This window comes from Zea mays, chromosome 3 (assembly GCF_902167145.1).
Source record: "Zea mays cultivar B73 chromosome 3, Zm-B73-REFERENCE-NAM-5.0, whole genome shotgun sequence".
NCBI classification, from domain to species: Eukaryota; Viridiplantae; Streptophyta; class Magnoliopsida; order Poales; family Poaceae; genus Zea; species Zea mays.
The window spans coordinates 155097839-155120191 of NC_050098.1; the positions used below are offsets into that span (position 1 = coordinate 155097839).

At 44.3% G+C, this 22353-nt stretch overlaps 1 long non-coding RNA gene and 1 pseudogene across 6 annotated transcripts; both read right to left on the reverse strand.

Annotated features, from left to right (window-relative positions):
* Positions 1 to 7325: 7325 nt before the first annotated feature.
* Positions 7326 to 18599, reverse strand: LOC103650776 (uncharacterized). Of its 6 annotated transcripts, none has more exons than XR_002268125.3 (6): positions 12495 to 12563; positions 12075 to 12166; positions 9864 to 10321; positions 9597 to 9739; positions 7944 to 8015; positions 7326 to 7716 (listed from the first exon to the last, which is right to left on the reverse strand). It is a non-coding gene; the product is annotated as an uncharacterized lncRNA (long non-coding RNA). The 6 variants fall into 6 exon arrangements; XR_002268127.3 differs by having other exon boundaries at positions 7944 to 8067; XR_002268120.3 differs by lacking the exons at positions 7326 to 7716; positions 7944 to 8015 and having other exon boundaries at positions 9434 to 9739.
* Positions 9434 to 20697, reverse strand: LOC118476812 (uncharacterized; annotated as a pseudogene).
* Between the last annotated feature and the right edge of the window lie 1656 nt (positions 20698 to 22353).

Genomic DNA, 22353 nt, shown 5'->3' on the forward strand with positions numbered 1-22353 from the left:
CTACACGAGCGCGGCCACTTCTCCCGGTGCGCTACTCGTCGAGGAGGTCATCACCGGCTATGACGAGACCGACCTCTACAAGACCTGGCTCCGGGTACGTAACATGCTCCTGCTCCGCTCGACGGCGAGCGAGCGAGCGCTCCGAATCTCTGCCTGCTTACCTTCTTCCTCGCCGGTGATCCACGGGGTGTGCTGATCGATCTGTGTGTGTGTGTGCGGCCGCGCGCGCACGCGGTGGGCGCGCGCAGGCGAACGTGATGCGGAGCCCGCAGGAGAAGAACACGTGCCTGGAGAACATGACCTGGAGGATCTGGAACCTCGCCAGGAAGAAGGAGGTGCGCCTTTTTGCTCTTGGTTCGTTCCTTCCCTCTCCTCGTGCTGCTTCTTATGTTCCCAGAGCGTGTGCCCATCTCGATTACCCTTTGATAATTTTTCAATCCGCAAGTTGGGCTCCAGAAAGAGGAGACGTGGGTTGGATTAGAGTATAGCTCAAACTAGGATTGATCTTGGCGTAGGTGCATTTTAGAGAGCATCAGGATATGTTCCGTAAAATGTTCCAGTGGAGGGTTCGTCGAGCTGTGGTGCTTCTCGACATGCTTGCGAAGGTATTGAGCAGAAGTTCCACACTCTTTTGGACCAGGCAGCACGCCTAGGATGTTTCTGCCTTATCTGATCGCTACTTTCAATGGGATAACACATTGGAACAAAATGCCAAGCTTTTCAAGCTCTATATGTGTGGACTGGGTATGTAAGTTAGCTATTATTAACACCTGCCCTTAGTTCTGTCACCTTATCCCTGTGGTTACTTTGTCAATTCATCAAATACTGCTTGAATGTGAAAAAACATATTTAGCACTTACCTTACAGATGTATGGAGATACGGTAATGATTAGTGTGTGTTGACTAACCCCAGAACAGGACACACTACACTGCAAACCACTAGGCATCCATTCATGTTAGTTTATGTTTGTTTTCAGCAGCAGCAAATCGAGCAGGTAAAGCAAGAATAGTGAAATTTAGCATGGATGTGTTAGATCATCTACCAAGATTGATGGATCAAAGCGTGTTTCACTGCTATCAGTGTAACCAAAATCTGCAATAAATATGTCATTCCTTTGGAAAATAGATAATAACTGCATACTCATGTCAGTTAATAGAGTCCAGGTGCATGTTGTTCTCCATTGTATTCTGGAAAAGGGCATTTCCCCCCTCTCTAATAGATAACTATGAAGTGTGCTGGCCATCATGTTTGGTAAGAGTCTCAGGTTCACTTAGGCTGTATCTGTGCGCTGCAACCTCAAAAACTAAGGAGACTTATCTATCAAGACAGTATTTCTCTGTTTTACACCCAAATTCTAATATTCCATTTTCACTGATCAATTTCAACATTTTTTTTACTTCTGCACCTTTAGTCCATTCACCATTTAATGCAGACTAAGCGACAGAGGTGTGCCTCATGTGGTTGAAAAAGACTGAAGATTTTAATCTGTATAGTAGACTAAGAACATCTCACACGATGCTTTAGCAAGACAGCTGTCACAAAACACGATGCTTCAGCAGCCTTTGGAGCTTGGGGGTTTGGGAATCCAGTGTCAACTGAGGCACCATGTCACTGGAGCTCCTAGCACATGATGCTTGATCTTGCCTTATTCTGTTTGCCATCATATTTACCTATTACAAAAGAGTATTCAAGATGGTTGCAAGGGTAAAATGGTGATCCCAAACAACGAGTGTTCTTTTAGTTGCTGTGATTGTATTAGATTGTAACAAGACCATATTGTGGTATTTGTCTAAAGTGTCCAGCTGTAGATACTACATAGCCACCCCTCACATAAAAAATGAAAAAAAGCCTTTGGCTTAGAGGTGTCAACGGTGACCCGATAGTCGTTAACCCATGTGGAATTCCTCTATTAGGGTTAGGGTATGAGAAGATTTTAATCCCCATGGGTACATATTGGGAGGAATTCTTCCTTCATTGGGTATGTGGGGTATGGGTATTGGAAAGCAGAACACAAACCCGATTACCCATGGGTAATATTCACATATTAAAATTAGGTGTGCATCCTAATAAGCAATAAGTCCAACAACAATCCTACCTCTCCCAAGCCTTTTAAGCATCCATCCACCCAACGTCCCAACCCAGGCGAGCCGCACAGGCCATGATCGAGTACATCTCCCCTCGCCCCCGCGTGGAGCTCGACCAAGCGACCACCACGCTGCAGAAGGCCTACAAGTTCCTGAAGCTGTAAGCATCTTCATTCATTTCATGGAGGGTTGCCAAGGTCGGCAAGGGACTCTCCAAGGACGACAAGGCGTAGAAGCTCGCGCTCCAGCACTGGCTCGAAGCTGTAAGCATTTTCATCCATTTCATATATATATATATATATATAAATGCCTTTTTTCTTGGACGGATTGTTTGTCTCATCATCTGTTTGCTTGTTCAGATTGACCCGCGCCACCGCTACGGCCACAACCTGCACCTCTACTACGACATCTGGTGCACAAACTCCAGCTGCGAGCCCTTCTTCTACTGGTTGGATGTCGGCAAAGGCAGAGACTTGCATCACCAGAAATGCCCACGAAGCAAGCTCAACTCACAGCTCATCATGTACCTCGGACCAGTACGTGCGACGTGACCCTATATAATTGTACGTATGTATCCGACTGACTGACTGACTACTAAGCAGAACGAGAGGACGGCGTACGAAGTCGTCGTGGAGGAAGGTCGGCTGCTGTACAAGTAGAGCGGCGATCTGGTGAACACGAACGAGGAGTCCAAGTGGATCTTCGTGCTGAGCACCAGCAGGTCGCTGTATGTCAGGTAGCAGAGTGAGTGTTCTGTACAGCTTGCGTTTTAATTTGACTTGGGAGAGGCCACCAGTCCACCTTCTGAACCAGAGCCCAGGAGAGCTAATCGATTGCTATATGCCTGTTTATATTGTAAGGGCTAATTATTAATCACTAAACTTTAGCCTGTAAATTGTTAGCTTATCTATGGACTAACAATTAGTCCACAAATCTGTGCTAAAGTGGGCTAATTTTTCATGGACCCCATGGAAAGAAATCTGTGCCCCCGTCTTCACCGTCAGATGTAGAGTTTGACTTTTTGTGAAACTGCAATGCCACATGTAGAATTTGACCTGCGTGATCGTGATGGAAACTACACGCCAATTTCGGTTGAGTGTTCATCTCAACCAATAGTGACCACAGAGATGAAAATGAAGACATGAACAACTTTCGTAATAATCTTGCCAATTTATTATTATCTAGACGAGATCAGTTATGAGATATATCTCGAAGCATGCGTAATTAAATTTGTCATAAAAAACTTTAGATACTCTATTTTTAGCTGTTAGATTTACGCTAAGTAAATTGGTTTATGTAATGTTTGGGTGACTTATTATCATTTGGTACTCTCTGTTGACACTTCAAAATTTAAATAAATAAGGAATAAGGTCATGTTTCACTCTCAAGAGATAAACTTTAGCAGCTTTTTTAGCTACTTTTAGTCATTTGTTGATCTAAACAGAAGAGCTAATGATGGTATGATAAAATTTTGCAGGATGGCACTGTAGCGCCGATGGAGTTGGATGGTGTCATCAGGCTCGACTGGGTGTGGATGGGATGGATGGACTCTGCTCGTGCTGAAGTAGAGAGAGAGCATGCTTGGCTTGCGGGAGACCATATTTTAGTTCATCTTTTTTCATGGGTCATGTTAACTGTTATGTCATATTACGCAACTTCAAATATTTGTCTTTGCGAGAGAAGTACCAAAATAGTTTCACTTCATAGCTACTCTTAGATATGTTCATGTCGATGTCACTAATCATATAAGGATAACATTGTATTTGTTAGGAAACAATTTTAAGATATTAAAGTCAGTGATAATATAAGTGTTCTTCGTTTCTATATAATCGTTGTGCACTACTATTTTGCTGAATATTTTGTGTGCCGTTGCAAAGCACGGGCACATAACTCATAGGTAGATTCACAGTAGTTAACTCTCTGCTTGAACAAACTGATGCAGATGTTTGTTCTATGCAAAAGATGACACTGGTTGTTGGTTTTAATACTGAAATATCATCCTAACCATTTGACTAGCTATGAATAACACATTCTATTTTCATTTCTCTAAATGTTGGCAGCTGCTCTCCAATATGCATTACATGGTTGCCTCATGGTCTATGTAAGGAAACCTTGAACCTGAATGCGCACAACTTTAATTGCTCTATCTGTTTTTAGAGGGATCATATTTAGATGGGTTGAATATTTTCATAATATATGTCCATATGTAAGTAATGTAGAAATCATGCCACAACATATTCCCCACAACATATAAGATAAGAGGGCCATATTTGTGAGCTAAAATAATTTTGATAGCCACAACTCGCCATCTCCTTTTTTATACTTTTCACCCTGCAATGCAAAATTGTTCTAAGTAGGCCATGGTACATCACCATATCATGTATTATCAACTTTTAGGATTTGCCTAATTCAATTAATAGTGATATTGAGCCAAATTTTGGTTGTTGTTAATTTTGTTGAGTTGAGTCTTGATAGCATCACTAAATAAAGACTTATGCATGCACAAACGTCCCCCGTTGCAACGCACGGACATATACCTAGTATTAGTAATAACTAACTAAATATGAGGAATGAGGTGATGATGGATCAACTTATTCTATTCCACAAATCAAACAAAAAACTGATGAGTGAAAAGATAATGCACTAGTTCATTCCTCGAACCAAACACCCTGTAAATGTTACAATCTCAATACTCGCTACCAACAAATAGGATGGATGCATGGGAGTTAAGAGATGGGCAGAAGTTAGCATAGGGAAAAAATGTGACGCTGTGACAATATTGCATTAACACTTGAGATCTCTTGGAGCAACTCCAACAAAACCCGTAAAGCAACCTGTAAAATGTTTATTGGGAAGAAAGTGCATTTGAAGTCAACCAACAGTTTTCTATCGAACACTGGCCTCTCACGTGCTGGGTGTTAAGAGGTAGTCGACGTCTACAAGAAACATATGGTATGCCAGGCTGCCAGCCTAATTAGTCTACTGTGAGTTTAGATTTTTTTAAGAAAACTTTTTTAGAGCTGGCCACAATATCAAGTTTGAGGGAACAATTTTTTAATAGTCTTTTGGAGCTTAAAAGGTCCAATAGTTCAAAATAGCACAACTTCGAGAGGCGGCGACGGTGTCTGCGTCCGGTGCGTCGGATTTGGGCACCGCCCCAGCCATCGGCTTTGCTACATTTGACCTCCCCGGAGCTCTCGAAGTTCTGCCATGGAGCGGACAGAGTATTCTCGAGAAGCTCCATGGCGGCAGCGTTGAACGCTGGTGGAAGTCGACTTCCAGAGGGGCCTCGGGTGCGCGGGTCCCATGGTGGCGGCGAGCTCGCAGAGGTGGAAGGCGATATGGATGGTGCTTGTGTAATGTGCACTACTCCACGTCTCCACTGATGAATGACGAGGGGAGCTAGGAGGGAGCGAAGAAGAAGAGCTGAGGGCGCAGGCTCCAAGTGTCTACTGTTGATGGAGATTCTGAATTAAATAAAATACGGGAAAGGATGGCAGTTAAAATAAAATAATATTATATCAGTGGTGGGGTACAGAGCAAATGAGATAGGAACAACCACACTGTGGAGAGTAGTTAATATTATAGTTAGGATATACAAGGATAAATTTAGAAAAATGGTCGTGGATAGACTAAAACCTCATCTAACCCTCAAACACATAAAAAGCCTCCAAATTAACCAAAAAAAAGAATTCGTCAACCAGCACGTGACTAGGTACTCAAAGAGGCTCCTACAGTACATATGAATCAAAGGAAATAATCAGATTAAAAACAGATACTCAAGTATCCAAAAGAGGCCAAATCTCAAACCTCACACAACAGCACAACAATGTCGCAGCCCTTCTCAGCGCCGAAAAACAAACCATTGAGCGGCACGAAAAACATGATGTCAAAATTGATGAACAACCAACCCCCGCCCCTCCCCCAAAAAAAGGCACCAACATATTTTGGATGGGAGGGGGACTGAGATTTTTTTCCCCTGAAGAGTTTATATGAGAATTTTGATTCCTAGATAATCTAGGTGTAACGAGAACATGAATATAGCGGATTTAGGATCTAGAAAACGACAGATTCATCTAGTCAGGACGCGATGACTCGACGAATTCTACATTCACGTTGATTTATTTGACCAATTTTTACAGAAGCAGACTGAGAAGCAAAATGTTTGGCCGACGACATACCTCCGCTTGCGGGAGCAAGGTCAAGAATCTCGCAAGTTCTCGCTTCTTCACTTCGCCACTAGTCGACCATTGATTGAAGCGAGCAAGAGAGCCTCAGTTTCAGGGTTAGGTGGGGTGCCAATGCGGCGGCGGATGAGGGGAGGACGAGCACGAGCACGCGCGCAAATTTGGAGGAAAAATTTAGAGTGACATTTTGGGCGAGAGGGCACACTGATGAACATGTTCTTGAGGGCTTGTTTAGAAGCAAAGATACCGGAGAGATTGGGAGAGCTAAAATATCCTTATTATTTAAAATTAAATAGAAAGAGGATTTTAGCTCATTCAATACTCTCTCGTATCTTTGTTTCCAAACAAGCACCGCGAAAAAAAATAAAATGCACGCGCCGAGCAAAAATAAATAAATTTGGTAACAGGTTTTCTTATAAAGTAAATTTTGTAAACTATGAAATCAGACAAGATCGTTGTAAAAAAAAATAAGTACCTTACTTCTCTCTGACACGAGAAATTCTTCACGGTAGATTACAACAGGAGTGAAATTAGCCTACGTAGAAACCCTGTTAAAAGAAACTGGCTCACTTGCTAGATAAGACAATTACGTACTATCTCTCTCCGTTCTCGAACATTTGTGGTCCGTTAGTTTATTTTTAAACTAAAATATAACAAATAAAAAAAGGAAGAAGTGTATGCCAGAAAATCTCTCCGTTCTCAAATATTTGTCGTCCATTAGTTTATTTTAAACTAAAATGTAACAAATAAAAAAACGGAAGAAGCATATGCTGAAAAAAACGTAGGGAGTACTTCACAGCATTCGTTCAGTATTAAACTATACTGGCGTAAAAGCTGTCTGAACATAGTTCAACCATGGGCGTAATTAAAGGTGACAATGAGCTCTAAATTTTACGCTATAAGATTTAAGGATCGGATCATATCAGAATCTTATTTCTATTCATTTTTTAACTATAATTATTTAGGGTTCTACTATTTTATTAAGAAGCATTTGGATCGCGATGTATTACCACTACTAGACGTAATACATGGTTGTAATCACCGATCAAAAGATAGACGTAGTAGCATCTAGCTGCCATAACATGATAGGGTTGCAGAGTTTACATGCATCCAGCACCAGTCATGTAGCACCGTTGAACATGAAACGCGAGTGAGCACCAAAGAAATGTTCTAAACTTCTAAGAGGGCATTTTTGACATCTGACAACAGCCCACTGTAGGCTAAGAGACCAGGTCGTCCTACCGTTAGCATCCTTCGTCCGGTTCTTTAGGATTCAGCAACAACCTTGGATCATGCCGGCACATCCATTGCACTATGGGACCAGTACATGCGTTTATCAGTCTATGGAGTCCAAACAGAGGTTCAGGTCCAGAAAAGGTTAAGATGCTACTCTTTTCGTTTAGCCACAAAGAGTTTGCTCATGTCTTCAGTAACAACATTGCTCCTGTGAAGCAGTAACAAAAAGGTAGACATTACTCAGGGATGCGAAATATATAATGTGAACATTTTGGCAAATACACCTGGGAATGCGCCTACATGTCTCATATTATAGTTCACTGTAAGCATTTGACTCGTTAGCTGAGGAGGGTAGACTAGAGAATACATATAATAAGCTGGTCTCACTTTCACAAGGCGCCAAAGAGAAATGGAAAGAAAAAAAAAGAAACTAACCTTCCACGAAGCTGCGGTGGAATTAGGGCGTTCCCTGCAGCACTTCCTATGCCTTGGGATTGTGAATGCATCCTTGGAAATTTATTGCGCGACAAGTTAAGAACTCACAAAAACCATATCAGACCTAGATGGCAATGGGGGGAGTAATGGTAGTAATGTGCTGTGCGTTTAGGAAACTGACAAATAATCAAGTATACATCCAGAATAACACTTCAGCACACAGCTAGAACTGAAAATGAATCAGAAGAAACAAAAGAACAAGGCCAGGAACCAAAATAAAGAGGGGGCAATGAAATATAACATAACAAAGGAAATACAGTAAAGATTAAATGCAGTAGGGAAGTGTCTGCTTTGAATAACCAATATCAATTGCGATCTTTTTTCCCAATAAACCAAAGCATCACAGGGCATCTAATAATCCAACTTATCCTGTTAGGAGTACCATTTAATTCCTTTTTCTAAAAAAAGGCAGAAGATCAAGGACAATGGCACAAGGCAAATATGCTCTTTCTTGCTAGTTAAAATTTAGAGAAACTATCAGGCCCGTACAGAAGAAGCAGAATAGGCACATAATATATTAGTGGATTAGTGTCTCGTTCTGATGATAAGCAGAATGTATAAACCATGATAAGAGAAATTTAGCGCTACACCGAAACCACCACCAAATTAGTTGGGTCTTATAGATAAGTACAATATTTCCAGATTGATTTATGATAGCATGCTAAAGAAGAACATAATGATCATCTACTTGTGGTACATGGTGAGCATTAGGAGGAAGGACTGTGCAGAACCCAATGCAGTAGCAGTAGAGGAAAAATGCATTAGTCCAGAAGTTATATGTGACTAACTAGTTAACATACAGTTACTTCCGCCACAAACAAAATGCACTCTACGTGAGGTCGATTGAGCCATCATTAAGCATTCTAAACATTACAAAATAGGGAACAACATCGTGATCAATGAGATGTCACTGAACTAACCTTATCATTTAGTTACACTGTTCAGTTGTGAGTGCTGCTAAGCTTGTGGATTGAATATACTACATCTATACAGGGTAAAAAGAGGTAAAGTGGAGATGTCTTACGGCCCTGTTTGGTACAGCTTATTTTCAGCTTCTTCACAAATTTAAGCTGAAGTCCTGCCAAACAGGCAGCTTCTGCAGCAGCTTATCAGTTCAGCTGCTTCTCAAAATGAACTAAAAGCAGCCAACAAGCAGAAGCTGCTTTTTACCAGCTTATCAGATAAGCTGCTTTTTCAACAAGCAGCAGCTGTCCCAAACAGGGCCTACATGTACCCTCGTCTCTAAAGAGGGGCAAGCACATACTGATGACCAGATATGTATAGAAGGGAAGAACCCATGGTTTTGACTTTTGAAGCTGCATAGCATAGATAATAGCATCCCTAAAGGTGCACATTGAAAAAAAACGCATACATGCCAGTAATTATTCCGAATTGAACCTTCCTACGAGATATGTCGCGCTACCGTGAGCTATGGAGTAAAGCGAAACAATGGATTGCAGCTCGTATTGATGCAGGGTTTGTTAGTACAGTGATTCGATAGCCAGATTACATCTTGGAGACAGCAAAAAAAATGCAGGCTGTATATAAGCAAATTGGCTATTGCCTTGACACTTTCAGCTAAACCAAACCAACCTCGATTTTGACCAGGATTCTGAAACCGGAAGGAAGCTGCATGACTGCTTCATGCGTGCTTGAACATCTTCATGCTGAGCCAGTGCAGGTAGACAGCCACGATTATTACAGGAAGCGTCAACGGCACAAGCAGACAGTAATACCTGCAGAATTACGAAGAAGGCGTGAATTTCTTGTATAATTTGCACGAGTTGTACGCTGTTGCACAAGGATCACCTAGTTTAGTGCATGCTTAACAAGCATCTCTCTTGGTTAGATGTTCCTTACCAGTCGTTTTGGATGGCGGCCAGGAATCCATTTTGATGTGGCGGAAGCAGCTTGGACACGACGGCAACGTAGAAGAAACACACGAACAATGTGAGCCCAAAGGCAATGAACGCCGAGCCGATCAGCTGATCGGTAGAAAAATGCATCTCTGGATTTCCCAGTCTTGTCGGTCTCTGATGCGCAGACCCGGTGGGAGCGGACACAATAGTAAACCCTGAGGGCATGTTCGTTTGCAATGGATTACTTCCCTAGGGGCATGTTCGGTTTACAGGTTTTTATTCCAGAGAGGTATTGAATCCAGGAGGGATTGAGTTAATCCCCTCTTTGTCACTTGAACCCCTTGGGGGTATAATCCCTTTTGGCTATAATCCCTGGCTCAAACTGTTGTTCGGTTAATCTAGAGTATTGTCAAGTACCAGTCACGCTGCCAATACATAACACTTCAGCTCCATAGAGACCTGCAAGTTTTGTTACGATGAAGACAACTTTATTACAACAAGCACAATAATCTTATGTCTGTTGACACTAATAAGTTGCAAAAGACTACATCACTAGTGTGATGACTAGGACGAGATCATGGATCCATATAATGATGCGTCTCTCTTTGATAGAACAAGTACATAAAAATAATTTAGAAAAGGTCTTCAATACATTAATTAGAATAAAACTTATATAATATAAACAGAGAAGACATTCTTCCTCTAAAGACTGGAGCTACTTCATGCATGACTTGACCCTTGTAACTATCATAAAAATAAAAATGTCATTGTGAATATATGTCAACAAATATAAACTCTTTAAACGAGGTGAACATTCAATGTATTGCTTTAAAATAATCAGCATATTGACTAAAACATCTTGTGGTGTAGCCAACTTACAAAACCATGATCAAACAAGAAAGAGTAAAGCTCTATTCAATCTTTTATCAATATATACAGCAACATGACTGTGAGGCTATTTTTTCGCTCCATAATATATATGCCAGGGCAGCAAAAACATATCACATTCCAGTAGAACTAAGTTTTACCGGATCATATATTATGATGCTTTTGATGTGTAATCAAATTCTCAACTTTGCTTTATGCTAGTTGGTGTTGGCTGATCAAACTACATATAGCAAAAAACTATAATACTTTGCCCCAAATCTATAAGAATATCATGAAGACACGCACGAGGGAACACCAAAATGTTTTGCCATGGTACAATCTGGTGGATGGGAACCATGCATCAAGTAAACTGCAATAGGTTTATGTTTATATCTGTTAGTTATAGAAATTAACAGGGTCACACACCAGTGTGTTGCCTATGTATTAAGAACACACCACACATAATTTGTTATCATATCAATCAAAGATATATACATGTCCCCTAACAAACCAAAGTTAGAACCTATTGTAGCAACAAGAACATATAGGTACATATTGTAATATGTAGTCAGATAGTAATATAACAAAAATAATGCAAGGTATGCAAAATTGAGTTAGGTGTTGGAACGAGAACCATAACCCTAAACCTAGCCCTCTGATACCATGTTGGAATGAGAACCATAACCCTAAACAGGGCTAGGAGTGGTATTAATAGACTTGGTAAATGGGCCAGACCCAATACAGAGGGTGAGTTGGTAATTATAGGGGGAACACCCCAAGCCCTAGACGGGTAGTCTAACATTAGGATATGTAGTTAACCTTAGATATACCTGCTTAGTCATCTCATCCCTCAACCACATCAATACAACCTCTCTATCATCACTGCACGCACTCAAGAAAATTTGTCGATTGTCAGGGACTCAGGGTCCTTGAACACCATATAGGCTTCGACCTTCTTATCCTTTGTGACCTCCAATGTGTTTAGAACTACTATGAAATTCTTAATTGATTGCACAATAAAGTCAAAAATTAAATGTGAGATGAATAAAACAAAACAACACTTAAATATGCATGTAAATGCAGAGTTGCAGGTAAACGTGCACTTGTGTATGACTACATATATAATATAAATGGCATGGTTATTAAAGCGGTAAAACGTTAAAACGTTATGAACCAACTTTTCAACGTTTAAACGTTTAAACGAACGTTGAAACGTCTTTTCAAACTTGACATAGAATTTCAAATATAGAATAAGTTCATACATAAGTTGAGTTCACAAACCAAATAGCATTAGCATAAAAAGAAACAGATCAAGTTCAACAACACAAGTAAAATGGTATAATACATTTATAATGTTGCCATTGAAACTGAAATTCACTGCCACACTTTAGCTAAATACCCCCAAAATCAGTAGAATGGCAGACAATGCCTGGCTTCCTGCAACACACACAGTAGAATGGTATTATACATTTATACTGTTGCAGGCTTGCAGCCACACTGGGCAGCGTCGGCTCGGCTAGAGCACTGGCTGCTTGGTGGCGGCTGGAGCACTGGGGGGCAATGGCGGCGGCTGGAGAACTGTAGGGCAAGGGCAATGGCTCGGCTGGAGAACTGTTGGGCAAGGGCACGACACTGGGGGGCAAGGGCAACGGCTGCTGGAGCACTGGGCGGCGGCGCCTGGAGCAATGGCGGGTTGGCGCCTGTAGGTGGAGGGAAGAGGGAGGACCAGAGGAGGGAGGAGGGAGGAGGGGGACCAGCGGCGTACCTGCAGAGCGGTGGAGGACGGCCGGCGTCTGGCTCTGGCGGCTGGCGGCCCACGTCTGGCTCTGGCGGCTGGCTGGCGTGTGGGCGGCTGCGCGCGATCCTTAGAGGCGGCTCCGCGGCTGGGCGGCGTCTGAGTTGGTGGCCGGTTGGTTAAAGGCCCATTAAGGCCCACGAACGCATACAACGTCCGCACAACGGTTAAAACGTCCAAAACGCGTGTTCCGACGTTTAAACGTCGCTTAAACGTCCAAAACAGACGTTCTATGTGATTTTTTAAAAACGTACAGTCGTTTTAACTCTTAATCACGTTTTGACGCTTAAACGATGCTTAAACGACGCTTTAATAACCATGATAAATAGGTACAGACTATTGGAGTGAGTGTTCGTACTATTTAAGTGTTTAGGCTAGTTATTTTTAGAAGCAACAACTTTTGAGAAAAACTTGATATACTATAAATTCAAACTTTAGACTTCAGATATTTATGTTCAATATTGACACTAGAACTTCACATATGCAGACTAGGTAGGATTTGCTGTCAGTTCTATGCTTGTTATACTTAACTGATGTATGAATGACCTGATGATCACCAGCGCGACCCCCGGGTTTCAGCTTCTGTTTATATAATAATAAGAAGCGCCAAAAGGCAACATATTTCTGTTGGTTTACAAGAAGTCAAGAATAGGCGATGCGTTCAAGATGAACAAAAAGATCTCAGGTTTATAAGAACAGCTTATGTTTATACTTACTATGTCGCCATATTTACCAGACATGTACTACATGTTACAACCGTTGATGTCTTGACTAGTGATCACAGGTCCACAGCTGAGGCCTAACTTTTCTATGAGTTGATAGTACGTATAGGTGTTAACTGAAAACAATATCGCTTGAAAGCAGAGACACTGTGCATAAATTTTTGCTCTGGCGCAAGTCAACATGACTGTGTAGAGGTGCTCAACTGATAGATTACAGTCCTCAGCATAAGCTTCATGGCAAGTTACAGTAGTAACGAAGTTGATTTTTCCTTGCAGGTAACAATTCATTTGCAAGTTCATAACAGTCCATTTGTGTCCCATCTCACAAAAACGTTAACTTCTTCAATAGCAGACTAGTACACTACGTTTGTGTTCTGACCATTTTTGTTACTCTCTCCTTCAATAATTTCAATTACCAAAGTGGCAGGATTTCAACGAGTTATGCAGGATGTGAACCACACGGATCCATTCACGCACTGCACCCGCTCTATCCGCACGGCCATAGACAGTGGCGGAGCTCTATAAAATTAACGCCCCGGGCCATTCTATGGCCCTGTTTGGCACAACTGCTGCTTGTTGGAAAAGCAGCTTATCTGATAAGCTGGTAAAAAGCAGCTTCTGCTTATTGGCTACTTTTAGTTCATTTTGAGAAGCAGCTAAACAGATAAGCTACCTTCTGTCTCAACACCTAATGTTTCTGATTCTATCACAGGTTCTTCTAGGGACGTTGGTTTGGTGTTGATGAATCAGTTCGTATCAAAGGTGTAGGAGCCGGACAATAAAACGATCTCAATGTTTTTGTCCTCTTCGTTCTCTTGTTTTGAGGTTAATCTACCATCACATATTCACATAAATATTTAATTTAGCTCGTTGTTCATTAGTCACAAAAAAACTAAAAAAACTGAGAAAATGAGAAGTGTTTACTGCTTCAGTGTATGGCAATATGGGCCCAATCGCCGAGCGCCAACAGCAGTCACTCTTGGCTCACGGCAGTACGGCAACGGCACCAAATCGCCCTCCTGGCCGCTAGATCCAACAGCGGCAAGCCGGCAACAGGATACCTCGGCTCTGGCGGCTGGCTCTCCAGTCTCCAGGCTCCGGTCCGGCGGCCTCCTTTGTCCTCGCGGCGAGCTCGCGGCCGGCTGATCGGCTGTCCGGCTCCGTGCACCCACGGTCGCGGAGGCCGGAGGAGACTGGATCACTGGACAATGGAGAGAGGACACGGTCTGCCCTCTGCGTCTCTGCCGGCGTCCGCTCTCCGCCTCTCCGAGCGTCCAGCAGAGCAGGGACGGCCGGACGGCACAAGCAGCCAGCACCAGCACAGCAAGCAGCGGCACGACACGACGGCAGCCGCTGTAGACTGGACATTAGGGTTTAATTTGGGCTAAAATATCTACTACTTTTTTGAGCTACGGGCCACGGCCTAGGTGGCCCAGGCCCAATATCCGTCCCTGGCCATAGATCCAAGGCTACTCTATTCTACTGGATCTAAGAAGAGATGCAAGAACGAAGAACCCTAAACTCACTAGTTGAGACATGGAGGAAGAAAAATACCGGTGAGAAGCGGCCACCAAAGGAGATCGACGCTTGAGAGAATCTTAGTGTCCGTGCCGCCGCCGTCGCTTGCCCTTCGCATGTGGCATGTCTCCGCCGCTGCTTTGTTCTTCGTTGTGTTGCCCCTCGCGTGTGTAAGTGTGTTGCCTCGGGATATTTTCCACCCCTCACAGACCGGGTCTGGTTCCCAAGCCGGAGCAACGAGGAAAAGGCGGGATACGACCTACTCAGGGCTTAACCGAACGCACATTTTTTTCTAGATCGGGTTTCTTTCCAAGCAGGGTCAAGCCACGGGGTTTTGGCCCTCATCCCTGCCGGGAACATGCTAAACGAACAGGGCCTAAGTGGATCTAATCCAGAGAGGGATTGAGTGGATCCCTCCCTTCCACTTAATCCCCTTGGGATTTAATCCCTTTATGATTTAATCCATATCTCAAAAAGTCCATTCGGTTAATCCCTTCCATATACAACAGAATTTAAAAGGAAACAAAAGGTGCAAGTCCGGCCACTTGGCTTTCAATGGATGAGCGAAGTGTCCCTTATATTCTGATTCCTAAAACCGAAAGACACTTCTCTGAATTCTAAAACTGAAAGAAGTTTCTCTGAATTCCGAAACTAAAAGAAGTGTCCCTGGTATTCTGAAACTGAAACAAGTCCAGCCACTGTAGTACTCAAACTGAAACATGCAAGCAGACAAAAAGTGTCTCTAGTATCAAGAAAAACTAACCAAAATGACCTATAGGATTTGGTCCGTGATCACTTTTCTAAAAAAAAAGTAGCATCCCCTTACGTTTGTCTACAAGGAAACCCAAAAAAATGAAGTGTTCATGAATAAAAAATCAGATTCAAATTGTGATAGCAGATACTCAACGGGAAGCAAAGTTGATCCAAATCTCAAGGAACTATTTCAAGTTTCAACCCAAATGAAATAAAACCAAGCAAAATCTCCAATGAACCAAGTAAGATATCTAAACATCTCATCTTCAACTAAGAGCTATTCACAATACTATTTGTTGTACCAGATATAAATAGACATCCTAAGTTCAGTTGAGTCTGAAATGAGCTATAAACATATATATGCACATTTCCATTCCTCCGGTTACTGCAGGAAACAAAGCGACATCCTTTGCGGATACGGTAGAAAACCCAAGTGATTGTGTTGTACATTCAAACTACTAGTACTGTCTTGCATATTTTTTCATGAACTTTGAAACCGACATGGTACATTTTTTGTGTGAAGAATTTAAAAACATTAAATGCTTTGGGCAGCAAACTGAATATCATGCACCTTATCTGATCTATCATATTGTTATCAGGTTTTTTGAGCTTTAACTAAAGGCGAAAAGGCGAGCTTCTATATGTGCATAATGTGAAGAAGATTTCCCTAGAGTGGCGAGGTGCAGATGCAGCAACATGTGTACTATTTGAATGGCAGCTATGTGTAAATGCAGATGATAAAATCACAACATTACCTAGTTGAGTACATTACTATTTGAATGTGAACTTGAACTCTGTCGTGGGGGTGGGTGGGGGTGGAGTAGCATGATGTATAGGTAGGTGGAGCAACAGGAAGCTTGTCTCTGTTCACATGAATTGGTGTAAATATAGCTGGGTTTGAAAGGAAATGATGATTAGTCTCTCTTGAGGCTATTCCCAAACAGATGCACCTCTAAAAATAGAATTTTAAAGTTTTACGCGTTGCATTAAGTTTAGTCCACCTTTTGGAGGTGATATGATGTGCATTAGTTAAGTGATTTCGAGGTCTGGCAAATGCTACATCCTTATCTTGACTGCAAGGGGGGACTAATGGATGGAATAATTTTGTCTGTGCTATCACAATATCCAACACTTCCTTTTGCTACTGTCAGGTTCAGTTTATGGCGAGCAGCGCAAGCACAGATCTGACGGGGTTTTAAATTTCGAATTGAAAAGCCTGAAGATTTGCTACAGGAGAGAAAAGCCTGAAGATTTAATTCAGCGAAGTAGTGTGAAAATTCGTATCCAAGCGAAGAAATCTGCACTGAAACAAACCCAAAATCAGAAGTCCAGCACTGTCCCCTACCTGACCCATAGAAAGCGATATGAGCCACCACTCACCTCGGCTCCACACACGAGGGAATTTTCAACTGTCGAAGAAAATAGCGCTTGATGGCGCAATAACGAACTCGTGGAGAACGACAGCAGGTGCAAGAACCTAATCTCCCAAATACTTTAGATCCACGAAGAGATGCAAGAACCAAGACCCTAAACATAGACGCAAGAACCAAGAACCCTAAACGCCCTAGGTGCGATAGAACCAGATAGGGAGGAAGAAGAATACCAGTGAGAAGATGACCGCCAGAGGAGATCCACGCCGGAGAGGAATCCCGTGTCTTAGCCACTGTCGCTGTCACCGTCGCCGCTTGCCTTGGGTTGGGATGGTCGGTTTTGAGCGGTAGAGAGGGGAGTGGGAAGGCACACCCGGTGGGTGCTCGTAGCCGGCGAAGACCACGGCTGCAAGACGGAGGTGGCGGACGCGGCGGCGAACTCGGATTTGACGTTGCTGTGGCAGGGGAGGCGGTGGTGGTCGCCGAGGCTGGGGAAGGACACCGATGCGTTGGCCAGCAGCAGCGCGGCCGCGAAGTTTCCCCGGCACAGGCACTCAATGGAGGCGGACAGTGATACCATCCGAGGCTTGGCGGCGAGGGCCGAGTAGGCCTGGGCCGGTTACCCGAATATTTCGGGTCGAGTAATCCGGGTAATTAAAATTTCGGGTTTCAGAAAGTATTATCCGAATTTGCTCTGGGTATTATAGTACCCGACACTTCGGGTACCCGACACTTCGGGTTCGGGTTTCGGGTACTCCCGAAGTAACCAAACTTTAAAAATAGTTGGTATTCAGAGCAGAACACTCACCAGAGCACTCGACAAACACAACCACAATAATAATTGGTATTCAGGATACTCAAGAGCCTGCGAGGTCGGATTAGGAATAAAATTTTAACGAAGCGAGCGGTTGAGATCCTGCTGGTGCCATTTGAGACCAAAATAACCAGAAACAAAACCAGTCCGACTTGAACTCTCGCAAGATTCTTCTAGGCTTTGTTGAGCAGCGTGTCACAAAAAGACATTTGATCACCACTCTATAATCAGCACCATTACGACATTACAATTTACACTAGTGATATAATGCAAAGCCATGTAGCCGGATTCCACTTCGCATTCCCTTTTGCCTCTTCGGAATCAGAACCTGATCCCGGGGTCACACCAGGCTGGCGGCACTGCGAGCCTGCTCGATTCGATTAGGGTGGGTGACTGGTGAGGGCGTGAGGCAGTGGCCCTAACCTGGTCCTGGATGGCGTGGCCGACCGGCGTGGTGGGCGACTCGGCGTCTAGGATCCCCGGCGAGCCCTGGCTGCGGCTGGACGTGGAGCCCTGGCTGCTGGCTGCGGCAGTGCGGCTGGACGTGGAGCTGGATCCTGCTGCTGGCGGGCGGCGGCGCTGGCGCCTGGCGGCGTCTAGACTCTGGAAGGCTGGACCGCCTGTACCGCTGGTCAGGAAGAAGGCGGCGTCTGCGTGTGCGTGTCTGCGTGTGCGTGTGACGGCCTGACACAGTAACACCTAGGGTTTGCGGCGGTGTGCGCTGGTGGGCCTGGGCCGGCCGGGCAGCCGGTGTCACGGTGTGGATAGTGGCCACTGGCCAGTGGGCCGTGGCCCGTGGGCGTTTGCGGACTTGGACTGTAGCCTGTAGGAATTTCGGGTATGGTTATTCGGGTACCGGTTTGCGCTACCCGAATTACCTAGAATAATTTCGGGTTTCACAAATTAGTACCCGAAATTCCCGAAAAAATTTCAGGTATCCAGTATTACGGGTTCAGGTTCAGGTTTTTCGGGTTCGAGTAACGGGTAACGGGTTTTTTGCCCAGTCCTAGGGCCGAGGGGGACTACTACTAGGGGAGAGAGACAAAGAGTGAGCCGCCGCCACCGCCTGGGCCTCCACTCCATGGGCCATGGCCCAGACGACCCCAAATATGCTCCTATACGTTGACAAGTGGATGAATGACTCAGGGACCGACAAGCCAACGCATTACCATCGAGACATTACAAAAGTCTGGGGGGCTGGCTTAAGTAGACATGTGAATCAGGCTGCAAGTTACAAGCCCCATGGGCAGCTAAGCTGCCTGCTAAGCTACCCTATTACGTAATCTAGAGCAGACAGACTGAACAATGCACAGAATTAGATAGTAACATAAACGAGAAACCATTTGGGCTTCGGTCCACACCTCCATCGAGCAGCTAGTCCCAAGGTTGTTGCATTGCATCTGTCTCCAAACTTGTTCTTGGCATGCCAAGTTGCGCCACCCATTCCAGACTCATTTGGACAGCCAAGGTTTCCAGCTTGCGGAGCACCTAAAACCCGGCGCAAAGTTCCCTGCCCCCAACTTCAAGAGATTCACCATCTGCTATCATCAATCAATTTCCTCACATGATTCCTTCCTTTTCCTGTCTGAAGCATACGCATGGAAGAACGTGCTCCGGCCCTCTTTTGGTTAGCCATGAGGTACGGAATCACATGTTCCTGACATGTTCTCCGGGTTCACCTATTCCTGACATATGCTTGTTCTCCTCCTATAATTTTCTAGCTCCCTCTTTACCTCACCTATCCTCTTCTCTAAATCTCCCAAGAACATTGTTGTCCCATCTCTATAGCTCTCCGAGCACCTTTTTATGGATTTCCATCATACTCACCTCACCCAGTCACTCTCCCTTAAAGGTTGAAACTCCCATCCATGCCTACTCAGCTCGGGCGGCACACTCTTCCTCATCTAACCACATTGCTTCAAACTTGCGCACCACCATCCCTGGTTGCTCACACCATTTGGACTCCCTCTCCCCCCCAGCATCCACAACGGTGATCAGGGTGTCGAGGATCCCCATTTTCAACATGCACTAGGGGAAAATGACACTTCCATGCTTTAAATTATATATACTACATCTGAATGAAACACCTGCATTGTCAATTGTCGGCACCCCCAAAAAAAACTTATATATACATCTGAAAGAAGCGCATCCAGATACATCTTGGAGACAACAAAAACAAAAAATGCAGGCTCTATATAAGCAAATTGCCTTGACACTTTCAGCTAAACCAAACCAACCTCGATTTTGACCAGGATTCTGAAACCGGAAGGAAGCTGCATGACTGCTTCATGCGTGCTTGAACATCTTCATGCTGAGCCAGTGCAGGTAGACAACCACGATTATTACAGGAAGCATCAACGGCACAAGCAGACAGTAATACCTGCAGAATTACGAAGAAGGCGTGAATTTCTTGTATAATTTGCACGGGTTGTACGCTGTTGCACAAGGATCACCTAGTTTAGTGCATGCTTAACAAGCATCTCTCTTGGTTAGATGGCAGCCAGGAATCCATTTTGATGTGGCGGAAGCAACTTGGACACGACGGCAACGTAGAAGAAACACACGAACAATGTGATCCCAAAGGCAATGAACGCCGAGTCGATCAGCTAATCGGTAGAAAAATGCATCTCTGGATTTCCCAGTCTTGTCGGTCTCTAATGCGCAGACCCAGTGGGAGCGGACCCAGTAGTAAACCCTGAAGAAGAAGAAATCCAAGTTAACAGCTACCATGACTGGACTGAGTCAGATCCATTGGTTTGGGTTGGGACGGTCGGTTTCGAGCGGCAAAGAGAGGAGTGGGAAAGGGGTGGGCACACCCGGTGGGTGCTTGTAGTCGGCGAAGACCACGGCTGCGAGATGGAGGTGGCGGGCGCGGAGGCGGACTCAGATTTGCCGTTGCTGTAGCAGGGGAGGCGGTGGTGGTCGCCGAGGCTGTGGAAGGAAGACGCCGAGGCATTGGCCAGCAGCAGCGCGGCCGCAAAGTTTCCTCGGCACATGCACTCAATGGATTGACGGACTGTGAGGGATAAGGAAGGAGGAGTGACTGGCCGCGATACCATCCGAGGCTTGGCGGCGAGGCCCGAGGCCCGAGGGGGGCTACTACTAGGGGAGAGAGTGAGCCGCCGCCGCTTGGGCCTCCTCTCCATGGGCCATGGCCCAGACGGCCCCAAATCCACTCCTATACGTTGACAAGTGGATCAATGACTCGGGGACTAACAAGCCAATGCACTACCATCGACACATCAAGCGTCTTCCAACGAGACAGACCCACTTGGCTCTGAGGCTCCATGAGCTGTACTATGTGTACTATAGTACTCCGTAGTGATAAAAAAGAGAATAATTTGTTTATTTTTTCTAAAAAAAGAATAAACCGATCGACGGGGACTTTGAAAGCTGGTTGCCAAAAGGCTACGGTAATTGACTTGTACTACTATGTTTGTTTAAACGTTGTGGCAAGAGGCCACGCCACACGTGTGCAGAAGCTGAGGAAGAACATCTCCGCCTTGGCTGACTCCGAGGCACGGAGGCAGGCACTTGACCCAGTCACCCATCACCCGCCGTTGGTCCTCAGCGACCACCAACACCAGTGACCGACGACAGTCCACGCGCCTGGCTCCGTGAACCTGACGGGGTGCTGCGCTGTGGATCCACTGACCTCGCTCGCGCCCGGCGCCCCCACACGCCGACGATGGGTGCATGCAGTCCCCGTCGATTTCCGGGAAAGCCACGGGTTCTCTCTGACCCTGAGCAACCGAATCCAGCGGGCAGGTCGGGTGGCTCACCCATCTGCCTGCCCCTGCCCGGGTGCCCGCCCGCACCCAACACCAGCCAACCGGATCTCCTGTGGCATGGTCGCGTGGAATCGCCTCCTTGGCTAGGAGAACTGGCATTGTCCATGGAGCATATTATTTGAATCTCTAAAAAAATTGCGGATCTAAAGTTATAAATATTTTAAAATATATTTACATAAATCATTTTATTCGTTATTTAGAATAAAAATATATTTGAAACTAATCTAGAGCCACCACAATTACCCTCTAAAACTAGGTATATGATTTGCTAGCTATGTAGCACGAATACTGATACAATATCGGAACGATACAGATCGCGTATACGACTTTAAAAAATTGATAAGCAGGTTTGTTTTATTTTTTTAAAATACATAATTTATAATATATCGTTGGTGTTTTGAACTAGCTCCGATAAATAATTTATCTATGCGCTATTAGGGGTCTTCTTTTTCTGAAAGTTCTCAAAACACTAAGTTGACATTTGTTTCCTAGCCTATTTTAAATATTATAGGTATCATACCGAAAGCATCTCCAGATGAAACAACCATAAACTCGGGTATGAAGTCCACAAGCTTCGGGATAGTAATGCATATGTGCAATCGACGAAGCTGGATGAAGCTACGAGAAGTTTTCAAGAGTTTGCTCACCGGGATAGCATGGGAAAAATGCAGCATTACCCTCATTAAGTTTAACAGTTCAAATGTATAGGCTTGAGGTCATGAATGTAATTCTACTGAAGTTGTACCTCGAGCATATAAATAGAGGAACAATGACATACATTAGAGACATTTGCTGGATGGGAAAAAGCAAATAACTCCACCTTCAAAGTTGTATTTCCTCCTTCTCCTTGTAAGCCTCGAG